This window comes from Trachinotus anak, unplaced genomic scaffold, assembly GCF_046630095.1.
Source record: "Trachinotus anak isolate AG129_WGS33_773 ecotype Australia unplaced genomic scaffold, CSIRO_AGI_Tana_v1 ptg000011l, whole genome shotgun sequence".
Lineage (NCBI taxonomy): Eukaryota > Metazoa > Chordata > Actinopteri > Carangiformes > Carangidae > Trachinotus > Trachinotus anak.
In genome coordinates this window covers 31,237,171-31,256,839 of record NW_027273862.1, presented here as the reverse complement: position 1 = coordinate 31,256,839, position 19,669 = coordinate 31,237,171, and positions in this window count along the sequence as shown.

Here is a 19,669-nt window from a genome sequence, read left to right as displayed (position 1 = left end):
ACCCCTTTGACATCTAAAACGAAGATAACACTGCATATATCGTTTTTTACCTTTATGCTATGTATAAAAAAACTATAGTGTGTTGCATTTATGAAATCAATGAACTGCTGCAGAGAAAACGAAATTACCGGGGATTGAAAAGCTCAATAAATCACGTGCCGGCGGGTGTCACACATCAGCGGTTGTGACGCATATTTTGAGCGACAAAAAATTTAACAAATTTTATCTTAATGTTACAAGATCACCATAATCTTTAAATTTGGAATTACATTTAAAAAACTAACGAACTAAAATAAAATAAATTTAAATTAAGTACTCATTATTTATTTTCCAAAGCCACAGGGAGCCGCAGCAGAGGGATGAAATAGCCACATGCGGCTCCGGAGCCGCGGGTTGCTGACCCCTGATCTATATGATAAATGTTAGAATAGATCAAACTTAGAAGGATAATCCAATATTATATCAATACTATATCAATAGGACTGTATCATAATAACAAGACTCTGAATGAGCCTATTTGCATCATGAGCTTTTACTTTTTTTTTTACATTTTTTAATGACATTTTGCTGCTGTTGCTCTAAAATCTGAGATAAGATACAATAAACTTTATTGTCCTAGATGTAAATTTAATTTGGCCGACATCTGCAGTCAGTGTAAATACAACACGTAGCTAATAAAACAGAACAATATTACACACACACAGATGTGTAAAATACTGGATTTTTCCTGTGAAGGATTCAGAGAAATACAAACATTTTAAAGACTGAAATCATTAAACCATAAAGACCCTTGTACCTGAGTCTGTGAAGCTCAGACGTGTGTCTATGAATCTTCATCTTTATACCTTTTATTTCTCTGAGTTAAAGCAAACAATTAAAAGACTAATTAGACTCATTCAATAGCTTTAATTGTCAAATCAGTCAGGGGTCATTTAAGGTGTCTTTTCACATCAATAACCAAAAAATAACCCCTAACCCTAACCCTTAATTACTGGACCCTCCTTGTATCAACCCATAAATGAATCCCTTAAAAACCTCCTGATACTCAGGCCTCAGCGCTGCTGCTGCTTAATGAAGAATTCATCTGCTTTAATGAACGAATGAAGGACAGTTAATGTGTCAGATAACATGTTCTGGTTCATTCAGGGGCCATGGGGGAGATAAAGAGAGCCCCGTCAGAATAAGAGCACAGATCTGGAGAATGTTAAAGAAGAAGCAGCACATTAGAGGAAACGCTGAGAGTCCAACTCAGTTTGTCTCTGAGCTCCAAAACAGCAGCCAGCATGGTGCCAATTAGCAGGAGCACGCCGACACACGCCCTCCTGCAGCTCCTGATTAAAGTGCATATTGATGCTATAAATTATCCCCTGCTACAACAGATAGCTGGGCATCTGTATGTAAATGTTTAATTAACCCGTGGCTGAATCGCCGCACCGGTCCAGAGTGGAGGTTATTAATCTGATGATGGCGGCCATAACGCCAGGCCAGCGCCGCAACAACGAGCCGCCTGGACGAGATGGCAGATTCATCAGAGACGCCGCCTCATTTCCTAAAGTGCTGTTTGTTCTCAGTGAAGAAGTCGGCGCCACGTCCAAGTTTAAGGTGGACTCAGGTTGTTCTGGCTGCATCTCACACAGGAGATTCGAGAGAATGAACAGGAGAGCGGTGTTCGATTCCCTCGCAACAGCAGCAGTTTATGTTGTTTCTATTATCCATGACCGTTCGTTGTTGTAATCATGACAACAAAGATCGTCTAATGTTGAGGAAGTACTTATTGTAACCCAAATCACCATCTTTTCCTAAATCTAACCAAGACATGACGGTTATTACAGTAACCATGACAACCAAGGGTTAGGCACTCAGGTGTGATGGTTAAGGTTAGGGTAAGGGGCTAGGGAATGCATTATGTCAATGAGTGTCCTCACAAAGATAGAAGTACAAGTATGTGTGTGTGATTGTGTGTGAATGTGAGTGTGTGTGTGTGTGTGTGTGTGTGTGTGTGTGTGTGTGAGTGTGAGTGTGTGAGTTCATTACCTATGCTGCTGAAATACGTGCATGTGACTTTTCCAAATCCGTATAGCAACAAGTGATGTAGGCTGAGGTGTTTGCAGGTTTATATTGGGTGTGGGGGTGGGCAATATATTTCCACATCCCAAAGTCTGGGAGTCTGCAGCCGTTACATTTGGTTCTCTGCGACTGGAACACAGCCGAAAGTCAGCCGCAATCAGCCCTAACCCAAACTGAGCCACATCATTATGTACTGTTAAAAAACTGAACGTCCAAACAAGCTATCTATGTATCTGTCTGTCTATCTGTCTGTCCGTCCGTCCATCCGTCTGTCTATCCTTCTGTCTATTTGTACGTCCATCTGTCTGTCTCATAGAGACATCCTCCTGACAGAGAATACACTCTCATAAACTTGTGTCTGACTGCAGCTTTCAATATTTGTCATATCGTTGTTGTTAAATCAAACACCCTGTTGACACTTTACTCACAGAAGCAGCTGCATGAATATTTCATCAGCTGTAGTAGAGAGTTGTTTACACCCTGAGGAAAACAAAACAGGGAGCATTAAAGCTAACCTCTGAGCCGTCAGTTAGTTCATTACCAGAAGACGAAGTGAGAGACAACAGAGCAAATCAACAGTGAACAACAGCGTCGCTCTAGCAGACCAACACCTGACTGATGCTCCAACATGAGAGGTTGGAGGTGCTTCAAGGAAACAGCAGCTGCAGGTGAAACTTCTGGAGTCAAGTCAAACAAACTTCTCTTCTAAACGAAAAGGAGAATGAGTCTTCATTACTGCTCCTCTGTTCTCCTGCTGCTCTCTGACCAGGTCTGTGGAGGAATGAGGCTCCAGAGCCTCCTGAGTCAAGACGGAACCAGAGAGGGACCAACTACAGAAAGACCTTCAACAACGTGTGTGGTGATTTGACCAACCAGTCCTCCAACCAGACCTCCAACCAGAACAGCCAGTCCTCCAACCAGTCCTCCAACCAGTCCTCCAACCAGTCCTCCAACCAGTCCTCCAACCAGACCTCCAACCAGTCCTCCAACCAGAACAACTAACAACCCTCTGATAATACAAGGATGTACAGGGACAGGACTGAGACACAAAACTGGAGTTTGGTCAACAACATTTTTCTAATTGTGCTTTTAGACAGTAAAGGAGAGAAGAGCCTCACTGTGTCGTAGGAGGAGCTGATAAAGATCTAAACCTGCGGCCTCATGGTTCAGCTGCAGGTCTCAGTGAGGACTGACAGACAAAGAGACGTTAAGTCTCTGTCAGAGATGTCAACAGAGGAACTCATTACTGCTCAGACAGACAGATCACATGAGGAAGAACCCTGTTTCCTTTCCTGTTCTTCCTCTGCCTCTGTCAGACCCGCACGCGAGAAGCAACGCCGCCGTCCCCCCTCCCTCTCTGCAGGAAAGTGACAGCCTGTCTAATTGGGATTAATCAACTGGCAGCTCCAGTTGAGTGGCGGCGTCACGATCTGAGGGGAAATGGCATTGACCCAAAGAGAGAAGGTGTATACCGCCCGGGGCCGGTGCCTGTACTGATTCATCTTCCTCAGCATAACATTATTATTCCCAACTCCACCACAGAAGAAGGAGCCTCTTTAGGATTCCTGGGTCAAGAACAAAGAGGCAGAGAGGGAGAAAAGAAACTGAACTAATCAAAAAAGAAGCAACACTTGACGGATTTTTTTCCACAGAATACGCCAAAAAAAAACCAAAAAAAACAGAGAGCTGCTCTCGGAAGCAGCAGCAGAGCTACATTATTCTTTTTTATTCTTCCTCTCGCAGCCATCGCTTTGAATTACAGAGGGAATCTTCTTGCTGAGAGTCAGACGTTGAAGAGGAAAAAATCAAAAATTCATCTGAAAGACTTTCAGGAGCAGAGAGAGAGAGAGAGAGAGAGAGAGTTGTTGAGAGAGTGTTTTGTGTTGGAACTAACATTTGCAGAAAGTTCCAGCTCCTTAAGCAATTATTAGTGGTGATAGTTTGACATGTTCAAGAGTTGTCAACAACTGGCTTTAAACAAAAGTACAAAGCAGAAATAAACAGTGCCTGCGGTGGAATTAACTTGAGGGACGTGAGGGTCGATGAATTAAACATGTGCTGCTTCTTCTTCTGCTGTTACAGCCGAGCGTGGCGTTCGTATTACCGGGAGGTGCCGACACTCACACTGTGTCGAGATGGAAAATGGAGGAACACCGTAAAAATCTCTGAACGTCTGGTCGTCTCAGATCAGGAGAAGTTGGACCTCCAGGTACAGAAAGGTTAAAGGCCCCTCTGCAAGACCCCCAGACAGGTTTTGTTTCTTTTTGTCGTTGTGTCTCTTGAGGGTCATTTAGCCTACAGGTTCCCAGACCTCGGGCCCCTGGGCATTGCCCTGTTCAGAACCATCCATGCAGCATCTCGGCCGGATGAAGTGAGGAGAGGCTTCGACATGTTTATTTCTGCTGTCAAGTTCGACATTTGAAGAGTCAGAACATTTGTGACTGATTCAGTAAAAAAACTAAAATTGGCTGAGCCGTTGAGGCGAAAGTCTTCATTTGTTTCTCAGTCAGCAAACATTCATTGATTCCTTTCATCTTCAGCCTGATGAACAGACGTGATATTTTTACAGTGTAATGTTTCAGTCAGACCAGCATCTTGCATCATTTCCATCGACATGTAATGAAGTGGCCCTCGGCTCCCCAGGAGGCTGTGTCTTATTCTGACTCCATTTAGCAGAATGTGTTTGTCCTGTTTCTGCTGCTTCACTAATTAGCAAAGAGCTTAAGACATAAAAGACACGAGTTTGATCTCTTTAGTGTCTGATTTCCTCGTAGTTTTTGGAAATGAAACACCGCTGTTTTAAAACTAGAGTTTTTATTCTGATGTTTACTGAATCAGGAAGAAGATAGATTTAAATTGTGCAGAGTTCATTCAGTTTGGGCTGAAACTGTGTCACACCTGAACCAGGTCTGAACCAGGTCTGAGATTATGTCCAGTCAGGTCCAGGTCTCAGGTCTCTGACTGAGACTTGGAACCGGACGATGCAGGTTTCTGACAAAATCCAGGTTTTCCACAGGTTTTATGACCCACACAGGATTTGATGAACCTGTGAAACATCACCTGACCCCAGGAGGAAGGGACAGTTTCTCTTCCTCAGTGCACAGATGTTTCTCCAACAGAGCGAATGTATTATTAATTGTCATCAATAATCAGTAATAATATTCAAATGTATTATTGTTATTAATAATCAATAATAATATTCACAGAAAATAAGAAATGGTTGGAATAAAGTAAAAACCAGTATTTGTTCCAGTTCTCCTTGTACTCCTTTTGTCTCCTTCACTTCTGAAACCAGAGCCACACACACACACACACACACGTGAGGAGCGCTGCATTAATCCCGTCAGAAGGGGTTAATTCAGGCCGAGCAGAACAATTCAAGTCCCCTGCTTTCTCCTGCAGGAGTGTTATTAACAGGAAGTCTCCTCCTCTCCACCGGCCCAGGTCTGGATTAATCCCCGACCAGAATTATAGAGGAGTTATTATCTCAGCTGTGTTCAGAATCTGACTCAAACGTGTTGGATCACTGGGGGGGGGGTCAGAGTCTCAGGCCTCCTTCACTCAGCAGATGGATGATGGGAGCGTCGCCGTCCTGCACTCCATCGGCCCGGATGCCATGAGATAATATTTGAAGTGCGGAGGATGTTCAGGTTCCCTCTTTTTTTTTTTTTAATGATGTTCTCCTCACTGTCAGTATTCACTCTGTTCTCATGTCAACACACACTCACACACACCTGGTTTTGACTGATAGAGCAGAAAGTCCTGCAGAGTTAGAGGGTGACACCTTCAAAAGAAAGGTGAGGAGTGGCGGCCTGATGGCGGAGTGGTTAGGGCACGTAACACATGAGCTGATGCTCTTAGCAGGCGAGCGCTGGTTCAACTCCCGACTGACCCGACTCTTTCCTGCGTGTCATTCCTCCTCTCTCTGCCCCTTTCCTGTCACTCTCTAATGCCCGAAAAAATATCTTAACCCATAAGAACCCACTGTAACACAGGTGTCACCGTGACTTTAAATGTCCTGCAAACTTTCTCACACAGCTTTATCCTTGACTTTACCTCATTAGGCCCCAAAGTGACATGTTCGTAACTTCCTGGTGCAGTCACTGTAAATTTGGGTACCCATGACACCATTTTCAAGATAGCCGTGTGCAGGGTAAACACACCCGACCAAATCATCTAATTTCAAACATCTTATTTTTGGTAACTAAAGGTATGTTTCAACCGATTTATCAATTCTGAATAAGATGTCAAATATTACATTTAACATGTTCTGATAACATTTCCTGAAGAAATTGATATAATACAAGTTACGACAACATTATGGTGACAATGATGTCACATCAGGCATTTAACCTTAACATAGTCGTGGAAAATATGATGTGATGTATTTGTTACAATAAGAAAAATTTTCAATTCAAAGCACATTTATTATTTTTTTGGCTTTTTATGCCTTTATTGGATAGGGCAGTTGAGAGAGACAGGAGATGGGGAGTGACACGCAGTATAGGGCCGCTCGGCGCGGGATTCGAACCGAGGCCGCCTGCAGTGAGGCCTCAACACATGGGGGGGGGGGTGCTCTACCCACTGAGCTAAACAAAAATTCATAGCACATTTGAACAAATATAACAATGTTAAATTTATAAAATTATTAATAATATATGTTACAAAACAATTTTTGAATATCTGTAGGTAAAACAAACACGATTTTACGGTGCTCCTAATTCAATGTAATTCTATTAATTTTTTTTTTTTTTGGTGTATGGCCGAATGCTACAGTGTTCAGAATGCACTAGATGTCATCTTTGAAGATGACAGTGACTTTGAGGGATGTGAAGATAGCTTAGATGAAGACCCTGAAGACCCAGATTACACTCCCAGCAAAAAAGACATGGAGAGTGATGAGTCAAGTGGGTGTGGTGATTCAGACAGTGAATCAAATGATTTAGATGAAGCACCACAAACAAACATGAACCCAGGGCAGCAAAACTGACCAAAGAACTGACAGAGGAACTGTACAAGAAACTGTAAAAGAAACTGTCCAAGGGACTGACCAAGGAACTGGCCAAGGAAAAATACAATTTTCTTGGAGAAAAAAACCTTTTGAAGCCCCTGTGTGCACATTCAAAGGCCAAAGTGTCACACCTCCAGATGATCTCCAGATGATCTTTCTACTCCCCTGGAGTATTTCAGAAAGTTCATAACACCAGAAATGCTTGAGTCACTGAAGGAACAAACAAATTTGTACAGTGTACAAAAATCAGAACATCACAACAACATTAACACCACTGTTAAAGAACTGGAAATACTGATTGGCCTCTACCTGCAAATGGGTCTTTGCCAACTACTGGGCAATCATGCATACTGGGAAAATGACACAAGGTGTCCCATCGTGGCTGACAACATGTCACGCAACCTTTTTCAGTTTGCACATTTTTTGTTGTAAAACCAATCAGACAAATATTTTTTTGTTAAACTTGAACATTAAAGTTAGAATGTTATTGTATCTTATGGAAATGCTAATAAAAATACAAATATATGTTACTGAACAAAAAAAACTGTCAAGCTGATTTATTTTCAAATAGGGAATACATTTACTATAAACGCCCAGTGTGACATATACGTAACTTTCCAGATCTTTACCAGTAGGGGTCAGAATTTAAAAAACAAATTAGAAATGTGTTATGTGTGGTCCATTTGGTCTGTTTTATATTCCCCATAATTTTCCTTTAAAGGGAAATGGGTCCAGGTTCTTATGGGTTAAAAAAATAAATAAATAAAATAAAGGTGAGGAGGAAGATGTTTCCTCAACTACAATGTCAAACACTTCTTAAGACAGCATCTTAAAATGTTTTATTTAATTCTATTAAAATATAACAGTGTTTTATGAATTTACTTCACAGAAGTTTGAACATTTATTCACAACTGTGAACAGTTTTAATCTGTTAGTGAATTCTGTCACTGAGCTGTTCTGGAGGCAGTTTGTTAATGTAATGTTTTTTAATTGAGGAGAACCCATAGATCTGTCAGCAGGTTACCCATAGGTTCTGTTGCTAGGCGACATCTAGTGGTCGTAGTGATGATGACAGGAACAAAGGGAAAAGTGCGGTGACGTAGTTTACAGAGCGACAAAGTCCACGTCAGGAGGAGGTTGGGGTGGATGGATGAATATGACCCAGGAGAGCGGTGTTCGATTCCCATGTGACAGGAGCAGTTTATGTTGTTTCTATTATCCATGAGTGTTTGTGGTTATTATTGTAACCATGACAACAAAGATTGTCTAATGTTGAGGAAGAACTTATTTTAACCCAAATCACCATCTTTTCCTAAACCTAACCAAGACATGACTGTTATTATAGTAACCATGGTGACAAAGGTGGGCACACCTGCCGCTGTAGGGGTGTCATATCAGGAGACACTGCTGTGGGTTGTATCAGTCATTGTTTCCTGTCAAACAGAAGAATATGAAGAAATCAGAAACAGTTTGAATGAATTTGACTGAAAATTTGTTTTTTTGTTTCACAGGCTGAAAGAGAGAAACAGCAGAAAACAGACAGAAACCAGGTGTGACACATATGTTCAGTCGGAAAGTTCAGGTGAAGTAGAGGTGAGTGATGTAGAGTAGGCTCCTCATTAAAAGACCAGATGTGTTTAAACACAGAACAGGAACAGTGAAACACACTCACACGGCTTCAGCTCATAAAGCCGCTCTGACGACCAGCGTGAAAAATATTCTCAGGTGCAGCAGTTTCCTGATTGTTTCCAAAAAGTGATGAATAATAATTTGTGTCGGAGAAAAAACAATTAAAGCTGTTCAGGACATTCAGACTCCAACAAAACCAAAACATCATCTCTGTTTCTGTCAGCAGCTAAATGAATATTTGTGGATCCAGCGTCTCTGCCTCTCAGACTGCGTCCTCCATCCATCAGTGCAGCTAATTCACACCAGTATGAAGCAGTGAGAGAGAAACAGCCATAATTTAGTCCGTCCTTATGTATTTATCAAGATGAATAATCAAGATGAAAAAGCCCCCCGCCCAGGAGCAGAGAGCGGAGGATCCTTCACCACCGATCGCCCTGCCACATCAATATTCAGACGATCAGCGGCCCATGAGTAAACAGGAAGAAGCGCTGGCCTCGGCATATTTAAAATGCAGCCATTTTAGCGCTGTGGCTATTAACTGATCCCCCCCATTATTTATTTCCTTTCCTTGTTATTAACGCTGGACGTGATATTATTCTAATTATATCAGGCCCAATCAGCAGTATTGCCTGTCTCTGGCTCATTTCCATTAGCTTTGTCTTTCACACTGTGATACTAATTCAATGAGACATCAAACATTTAAATGGAGCCGAGATGCAGAGGTCAGGAGTTTCTCTTTTTTTCCTCTGCTCTCTGTTATTGCTTCACTATAATTGTGTTTGTCCCCCCACCGGATGACTAATTGTGCGGCGCCGCCCGTCCCATCAGATGAGCTGCACACTAATATGTTAGTTTGCTCTCTAATGCTAATATGTGTTTTGTTGTGGACGAGGCTCCGCTGAACTCACAACCTACACAACCCAGGTCTCTGTCGCACAAACACATCTATACAAAAACAGAAAGGTGGACAACACAGGGAGACAACAGGGACAACAACACAGAGACAACAGAGACAACAACACAGAGACAACAGAGACAACAACACAGGGACATCAACACAGGGACAACAACACAGGGAGACAATAGAGACAACAACACAGGGACAACAACACAGGGAGACAACAGGGACAGCAACACAGGGAGACAATAGAGACAACAACACAGGGACAACAACACAGGAAGACCACAGGGACAACAACACAGGGAGACAACACAAGGAAACCACAACACAGTGAGACCACAGGGACAACAACACGGGGAGACGACAGAGACAACAACACAGGGACAACAACACAGGGAGACAACAGGGACAATAACACGGGGAGACAACAGAGACAACAACACAGGGAGATGATAGGGACAACAACACAGTGACAACAACGCAGAGAGACAACAGAGACAACAACACGGGGACAACAACACAGGGAGACAACTGCGACAAGAAGACAACAGGGACAACAATACAGAGACAACAACACAGAGAGACAACAGGGACAACAACACAGTGACAACAACGCAGGGAGACAACAGAGACAACAACACAGGGAAATGACAGGGACAACAACACAGGGACAACAACACAGAGACAACAGCACAGGGAGACAACAGGGACAACAACACAGGCAGACGACAGGGACAACAACAGTGAGACGAGAGGGACAACAACACAGTGAGACGACAGAGACAACAACAGAGGGACAAAAACACAAGGAGAGACAACAGGGACAACAACACAGGGAGACAACAGGGACAACAACACAGGGAGACAACAGTGACGACAGGGAGGGAGTAAAACATGACAGGGAGGACAAGAGGACAGTGAGGACACAATAGGTCAGAGAGGACACAAGAGGACATGAGAGAACAGTGAAGACAGGAGAGGATGTGAGGACACCAGAGGGCGGTGAGGACAGGAGAAGACGGTGGGGACGTGAGGACACAAGAGGACAGTGGGACGTGAGAGGACATCAGAGGATGGTGAGGACATGAGGACACACGAGGACATGAGAGAACAGGAGAGGACGGTGAGGACATGATAGGACAGTGAGGACATGAGAGGACCATGAGGACACAAGAGGACAGTGGGACGTGAAAGGACACGAGAGGACACCAGAGGATGGTGAGGACATGAGAGGGACAAGTTAGCATGCTAACCAGCTAGCTCCGGCCCATCTCCTGACTGCAGCCTCCAGTCGGTCCCAAAGACGCAGCTGCTCAGAGGACAAGTTTTCACCTCTTGTGTTGTAAATGTCTCTGCCTCTGTTTGTTTCCTGTGTGAATGTTTCTTTCATAAATTCAGTTCAATTCAAAAATCTTTATTGACACCAATTTACAAGACAGAACATTTGTTACAGAGAAGAAAACATATAGAACTTAATGTAGGAAAAGAAACACTGAATATGATTTGAATTCATGACATGCAGAGATAAAACAATAAACAATTGCATTAGATTATGAAGTTTTAAACCACATGAATCTTCAGCTCATTTTAACATGTTTTATCTGTTAATCTGATCGTGTCTAGTTTTGTTGTTTTACACTCAGTTATATTTAATTTATCTGAATTCAGATCCTGTCTTTTTTTATATGGAACTGGAAGAAAGTGGAGCTGAGCTCTGGTGTCGTGATGCTGTGTTACTGTTGTTCATGTGCATGGGCAGAGAGCTGTGTGTGTTTGTGTGTGTGCGTGTGTGGAGGAGGAGGAGTCTTGATAATAGTATTTAATTTATCACTTAAAGTGCTGGTCGACCTCTGGGCGTCCCGGTCCCTCCATCACCTCCTCAGCTGCTCCCTTTAATTGTCGAAGCTGAGAGAGTAAATGAAAATCAACTGGCCTCATAATGAATAGAGGCCATTACTCTGTTCAAACCACACACACGCACACACAGAGCAGTACAAAGGCCGGCTGAAGGTTTCCCATCAAAGGAAACTTCTGACCCGTCACTGACGCCTCAGTCACAGAGAGAAGAAGATGGAAACATTTGAATTACAGACATCAGGTCTTTACAGATCCTGAACCACAACCCAGGTCAGGTCCACAGGTAGTTAAACCAGATCTGGGGGGTCCTGTGGTCCCCACCTGTGTCGACATCACAGGTGGAAAAACTGAGCTGTGAAGTATTTCTCCTCTCCACCAGAAATCTACAGGAACATACGACTGCTGAGCAGCGCTGCCTGAAAACTATATACAAATCTATATGTTAGTTTTCTTCACTAACGTGTTTACATCTGTTAGTGAGAAATTCTCCTTCAAAAAAGATAATCGCACACCTGACAGGTGTGTCTTACAGGTGACAGGCGTGTCATATCCAGACATGATTACACAGCATGGTTACTGCCTCAGGTTGGTCATAATAAGAGGCCACTTTAAAATGTGCAGTTTTATTTTTTAAAAAAGGACATTTGACGCCTTGACTGTGTGACTTAGGCTACACGAATGTTTGTTTTTTTTTGAGGGGGGGTCATGGATCAGAAAAGTGTCATGTATGACTTCCTCATGCAGAACGACACAAAGCTGATTAGATCATCTCACACCTGCTCAGTTGGTCACATGACTGGTGACAACGCAGGGGAAGGTGGTTATGTCTGTGTTCTTGTAGATCTTATATTTCAACTCATGAAGAATGTAAGTAAAGACAAAAGTGTTGTATTTAAATGCGTGTGTATATATATACATACACACATATACACTGAAGTCATGAGCTGTTTATTTCCAGGGACGTGACACAGGTTTGATGGGGGGACCGTCCAGTCACTGTGAGGTCAGATCCACTGATCTGGATCTGGGCTGATGGGAGATTACTTTGAAATTCCTGCATCATATATTTATTGATTATTGTTTCTTTCAGCAGCACAAACTAAATAATTTCACATAAAATGAAGCTGATAAAGGAAATCATAAATGTTCACCACCAGAGACAGTAATCAGATAACTTACATGTTCATGAACACAGTGTCTCTCCCTAACGGTGTGTGAGTCCTGGACCAGGACCGTGCCGACCTCAGGTTCAGCACTGAGCCAGATTTGTGGACAAGCATCTTCACACAAGACAGTGTAATGAAAAGCCTGAGAGTGGCTCTGCTAAAGAGTTCATTACACCCCGTCATCAATCCTTCCTCTTTCTGAAGCATTACATTCATCAGGAAAATTAAAAAAGTGTCATGTCTGCAGTGATTTGTATTCTTCCATCAAAAACACACACCGTCGAGCTGCTTCAATTTGCATATTCTCAGGGTGTAATAATAAGTCATTGGGACCGGGCTCGGTCTGTACGGAGCTGAGGAGGAGGAGGGAGAGCAGACAGGCCAGAGGGTGAGAGGAGAAATCCCCATGAAACACAGGAACTAGTCGTGTCACCTACAGTCCTGTCTCCACGGAGCTGTGCGCTCTATGACCTTTAAAAAACACCACCTGACAAACTGCTGCACTGGCTCAAGTTTATTCAGGCTGAACCTGATAAACCTGATTAACATCCATCACATCTTGGACCCCACCAAAATAGGTAAAAACAACAGTATGGGGGAGTTACAAAAATTATATAACCTTCTTACCTGTAATTATAAATATTACAATATATTTCCCGTATTCATCCCAGGAAGAATCTTGTGACACCCTGAAGTGGTTGGTAAGTTAATGTTAACTAGTTTCTAACTTTAGCCTCAAGTTACAGTCTAGATAATGTTAGCTAGTTTCTAACTTAAGCCTTAAGTTACAGTTTAGCTAACTAATGTTAGCTTGTTTCTACCTTTAGCCTCAAGTTACAGTCTAGCTAACTAATGTTAGCTAGACTGTAACTTTAGTCTTAAGTTAGTTTAACTAATGTTAGCTAGTTTCTAACTTTAGTCTTAAGTTAGTTTAACTAATGTTAGCTAGTTTCTAACTTTAGTCTTAAGTTAGTTTAACTAATGTTAGCTAGTTTCTAACTTTAGCCTTTAGTTACAGTTTAGCTAACTAATGTTAGCTAGTTTCTAACTTTAGTCTTAAGTTAATTTAACTAATGTTAGCTAGTTTCTAACTTTAGTCTTAAGTTAATTTAACTAATGTTAGCTAGCTGATAGCGCACCCTTTCATTTGCAGTGTTAGCTTGTCATTTCATCACCAGTATAAAACGTCATATGATGTAAAGTTAGAAACACTGGAGCTCAGTCCTGAGCAGCGGCGGAGGATCAGCTGTTGTAGAGATACGTGTTGACATCAATACAGAGTTTATTATTTCATGTGAACAGTCTTTGTGTCTGTGGTTCAGTCTTTGACCTTTTGACACCAGCTTCTATCACAGACGCCTCCTTTGCTTTCACTCAGGAATTCAGGCGTTTTACCTGTTGGCTCATTGAACCATATTAAATCCATGTGCGCCCACCACTGGGTGTCTGGAAGGCTTTCTAATGCTTCCCTCCTTATTGTATTACCGTATTTTCCGGACTATAAGGCGCATTTAAAAGCCTTTAATTTTCTCAAAAAACGACAGTGCGCCTTATAATCCGGAGCGCCTTATATATGGATTAATTCTGGTTGTGTTTACTGACCTCGAAGTGATTGTGTGTGGTACACGGCGCTCACGGCGCTCTGTCAAAATGTTTTAGTACGACTTTGGTAAACTACAAAGCCGCACCGCTTGCAGCATCACGGCTACCGTAGTCAGGAGCGTCGCGGAGTAATACATACTGTGCTTCACCATAATCTTACAGTGTGCGTGTATAAGGACCTATAAGGAGTTATTGTGAATACGCTAACGTTTGATTTAGTGGTATCAGACTGTGTTTTTTTTACGTGTTACAACTGGACAAGGTTGGGAGTTATTGTGAATACGCTCATTAACGTTTGAACAATGTTGAGAGTTATTGTGAACGCGTTTAATAAAGTCTGACTGACTTATCTGACTGTTTTGTTTGGCTTAATGCGCCTTATAGTCCGCTGCGCTTTATATATGAAAAAAGTTCGAAAATAGACCATTCATTGACAGTGCGCCTTATAATCCAGTGCGCCCTATAGTATGGAAAATACGGTATATCACTGAGCTTACACAAGACTCAACAACTCAACTCAGCAGGGTGGGGTAGATGAGGGTTATTATGCTGATGATCTATGTATGTGAGAGGAGGATCAGAGATGGAGGCCACAGCTGACTGAGTCCATTTATATGATGGCTCTGTCAGGAAGTTCACTGACAGATAATGAGGTTCGATCTGCCCGACATCAGATGACTCTGAGATTCAGAGGAAAATGGTGTTTTAGAAGAGAAGGAGATGAGTGAAGAGGATATTGGTTCTGTGAGGACGAGCTTCAGACAGAGGGTTGAGGCAGATCACAGACCTGGATCACATCATGACCTGGTTTTAGAAGCAGCGGCTTTGTGACACCTCGTTGTCCAATGTGCTGCTGTCCCTTTGTTTGACTTCATGTTCTGCACATTTGTTCCTCTGTGTGGAGGCAGGAGGCTCAGTCACAGCTCGTCAGGAGCTCCTGGTTAAGACGGTGTGAGGCCTTCAGGGTTGGGCAGCACTGTCTGTTAATTCCACTGCTGTTCAGTGTGGATGAGGATTTATAATAACAGGGTTTTTTTCAGTGGTGTAAAGTAATTAAGTACATTTTCTTATGTACTTTACTTGAGTAAAATTTCAAGGTACTTTTACTTTTATGTTTCTTTATACGTTGTTTTTTCTGCTTTTCACCCCATAAATAATCCAATGGTTTTTAACAATGAGGAGCCATTGTAAATAGGAGCAGCTGTAAACTGGTGACCAATCACCTCATCCTACGTGACATAGAAGATGACAGATCACAGTGATCACTGATCACAGCTGATTCAGCTGCTGTTAATGGGACAGTTTGACTGAATGTGAACTAACGGTTCTAAAAAACATCATGGCTCCAGTCACAAACACCACTTTTACTTCACCAGCCTCATGATGACAATTGTAGTTTGTTGCAGCTCCACCCAGATCCAGATTCAGATTTGGGGGTGGTCAGTGGACCTGTTACCCCCATCCCCGCAGGTCAGTGAGCTCTGTGTAATTAACTCTACATGAAGGATCAGTATGTTGGTGTTAACAGTGGAATCTGTGCAGACACTGTTATTCTCTGTGGATCTGAATCCTTCAGTTGAGTGAATCTTCTCTGCGTCTACAATCATCACAGTGAGGGACGAGTGTGTGAGCACAGCTCTGGATCCAGTTTGTTTTGAAGTGCTGAGCAGCAGCTGGAGGCGGGAGCAGTGAAATCTCCTGCTTTCTTTTTAATGATGCTTTTCCTCCAGCTTAAGTAAAGTCTTCCACAGTGGAGAGAGGGTTTACCACTCCTTTGAAATCAGATGTAAGTATATATTTAATTTTGCTGTAGCATGGCTGCAGGCACAGGCAGACACACAGATTAATTGGCACAGCATTATGTGACTGCACCTTCATTATCTGCAGAGCGAGAGCTCTGACTGGATGAAACTTTGTGGAGATGGAGTCTCTGAGTTCTCTGCACTACTTACCTGAAGTTTCTTCACTTTCTCCCACTTGTCACAAGTCAGAGCGTCAGCAGCAGAGCAGCTGCTCGGCGGGGAGCAATGACTCCCTCAGTAAACCTCCAGGATCCCTTTCCATCTAGAATGTAAATAAGTTGGTGCGAAATAAATAATGTGTACAAGTATATCTCATAAATGCAGCAGGGACATTTACAGGCTGCAATTCACTGAGGCTTTTCGCTTGGTAATCAAACTCTGCTCTCTTTGCTCCCAAATATGTTCAATAAAAGATTCCACAAAGGAACATGTGTTTGGCTGTTTGCCTCTCTTGCTTCATCTTTGTATGTTAATGGGGAGAAAAGTACACTTTACAAAGGTTTGTCGCTGGGTGATATCTCACGGAGCATTCAGCCGGATCCTGTTTCAGCATCAGCAGCAGGGACGACGCACGGCGGAACTGATGAAATATTTATGCTAATTGTTGCAAAACTTCCCACAAAAGACGACAAGAGGCTGTGATGAGGAGCTGTCAGGCAGCGCTGTCATAATGACGAGCCTGAAAGCCGCTGAGGAGCAGAAATCAAAGGCTCGCGCACGGCGCTCGGGTCCCGGACGGGGCGCACAGAAGGTCGGAGCCCCTTTCAAAATGTTCATAATGAAGGGCTGGCATCAGGAGCACGTCAGGGCGGATTAGCAGACACGGGTGTCAGTGCTGACGCGAGCCTGCAGGCGAATCTGCCTCTACCTGACTTCTCCATCTCTCAGCGTCTGTCTGCAGCTCCTCAACAAGCCAAGGCCTGACATGAAAGTCAGGATGCAGCCTGATAAACTTTGCATGTTCCCCAAGAACAAGAGCAGAAGAAGAAGAACTGGAAGATTAAACATGTGCAGCTCAGTAGGCGGGCATAAATCAAAATTTTAAAGTTCCTAAGCTTCATTTGCATTTGGCTTTGGAGAGCGGAGTAAAAGTGGGAACAAGCAGCCTGTGTTAAATTTGTCTTTGACTCACAAACAAGTGTTTTTGGTCGCTGCTGTTTCTTCATGTGTGTAATGATGATTCAACAAGCTGCCACTTTCATGGATCCTGTTCAGCAGGAAATATTTGTTGTGTTATGAGCCTGTGTCAGTTTTTAGTTTAGAGCAGAACACACTCTCCTCTCTGTAGGGGGGGGGGGCTTCAGCCGGAGGAAATAGTCGCATCCTCGGGTGTCGCTTTGATCACAGGCCCCGTGGAAAACCCTCCTTCAGGGTGGGGAGAGGAAAGCGCTTGATCTCTGCACTTAATTAGCGGTCCACTTCTTAATTGTTCATTTTACGGGGGGGGGGGGGCTCATCGTAATTCATGACTCGAAGCCTTGATTTGAGCTGAAAAGCCACTAAATGGTTTTTGTGAAATCTGTTGTTGTTCATTATGCATGAACTGAGTCCTGGTGTTTGATGATCAGCTGGTCTCTGTGAAACGGTCTCAGGTGATGGTGACGTCAGGACTCAGCTGAGAAGTGTCCTGATCTGTCTCTGCTCGTCACCATCAGCTGTGACGAGTCAGTAAACAGATCAGATCTGATTCACTGACAGAGACATCTGAGGTTGATGGGAGGAGACAGAGATGGAGACAGATGAAGACCTGTATCAAGTCCAGAGGAGCCGACCACAGTTCCTGTCATTACAGGAGTCATGAGGGTTTCACCTGTTCTCTCAATGAGAAGATGACCAGACAATTAACAACAGATTCATCATTAAACTCATTTTTATTTGACTCTAATGAAGAATTTAAATTATAGATTTATTTTGAAATGAAAATCCTCATCTTTTATAGTTTGGATGAGCTGCTGTGATTTTATCTTTAATTCATCTTCATTTGTTCTGAGTTAATGTGTAACATGATGAGAGGCTAAGCTAATGTTAGGCTGGTTCAGAAGTTTCCTTTTTACTTCACACTCATCAGAAGATCAATTTATAATCAATCAATGAGAAAACAGATAAAATGTATCCGTGATGTTTTTACCATGAGGACCATCTGTCTTCACTGTTACAGTCTGAGCTTCATTATAACAGATATAGTTTGGTGACCTGACGAAGCCTCTGGTCTTCAGCTCAGGGTTTAATGAACCAGCAGGTCAAGTGTCACCTGTCGTCAGCAAATACACTTCCTTAAAGAAATATTTCATCTTTCAGACGAACACTTGTGATTTTCAGGTAGGTTAATGTTGAACTCAGACCTCTGTCCTCCTGCTTCACCTTCACAGTCCTCCACATGTTGTGTTTTGCAGATGCGGCGCTGGCGGTCTGAGGACGGAGATGGCAGCTCTAATTATCTTGTCGTCTGTAGCAGGAGAGACTGACATTTGGTTCATGTTGGAGTGGCTGTCGTGGTGATTTCTGCATCGTTCTGGGGAGTGTGTGAGAGGATGGAGTGTGGAGGGGTGTGTGGGGGGGGGCACCTGATGGGATTATGGGAGCATGACAATTGAGGATTAGCTCTGCTTTAAACAAATAACACTGGTGCAGGTTAAAGGTCAGAGAGGAGAGCTGGAGCTGCTGACTTAATCTGTCTGTCCGTCCGTCCGTCTGTCTGTGTAGCAACAGAAACCTTAACAGATCCAGATGCTTCTTGGTGCAGTTAAGCAGTGAATATCCCATCATGCTCTGCAGCAGGTATGACCATGCTAATCAGACCCAGCTAATGTCATCACGTCCAGCTCCTTCCGCTCTTCTCACTGTATTTTAAAAACGAGACAGAGTGAGACATCCTCGTCACATCAGACAATTTTCAAAGCTTCTTTTATAAAAATATTCAAAATAAAGTGAAGACTTCAGCTTCATCACTCAGCTGTGAACTGAATCTGCTGCAGGTCAAACTGACTGTAGATCAGTCACTGGTATCATCACATCATCTACATCCTCACACAGCATCACTTGCTGTAGTCTTACATCACACCGTGACATGCGGCTGTTGTTATGGGGACACTGCCTCGCTCGTCTTTATGATCAGATGAATCTGTCACTCGTAAACCTCACTGCTCATCTCTGTGTCTTTGTGTTTCATCTTTTATTGGTGATAAACGTTAAAGCTGCACAACAGGCCAACGCTCTCATCAATATAATGAGTGACTGATGATGAATGTAAAGAGGCTGTAACACTCAGGAGTGTTGTCTTGTCTCTGTTTTCTGTGATTTTCATATTTTCAGATCCAGTAAATCAGCGGGGGCCCCAAGGGGGTCCTTGAGGGGGTTCTTGACGGTCTCCAGCAAAAAGGGAAAAATGTATTTTCTCAATAATTCATCCATAAGAAACAAAGACAGAATGAATGAATATCTGAACTGTGATCAATCATCTGATCAGTTGAGGATTGTGTGAGGATCTGGGAACTACTGCAGGTACTGGCCTGATGTGATTCTGGTCTCGTCATAAAACCTTCATCAGGTACAGAGTTTGTCCTGAAACAAAGAAGCTGTTTGTCTTTTTGTTTTTTATCAGCGGTTGTGTGATGAGCTGGAGATACAAGGTTCT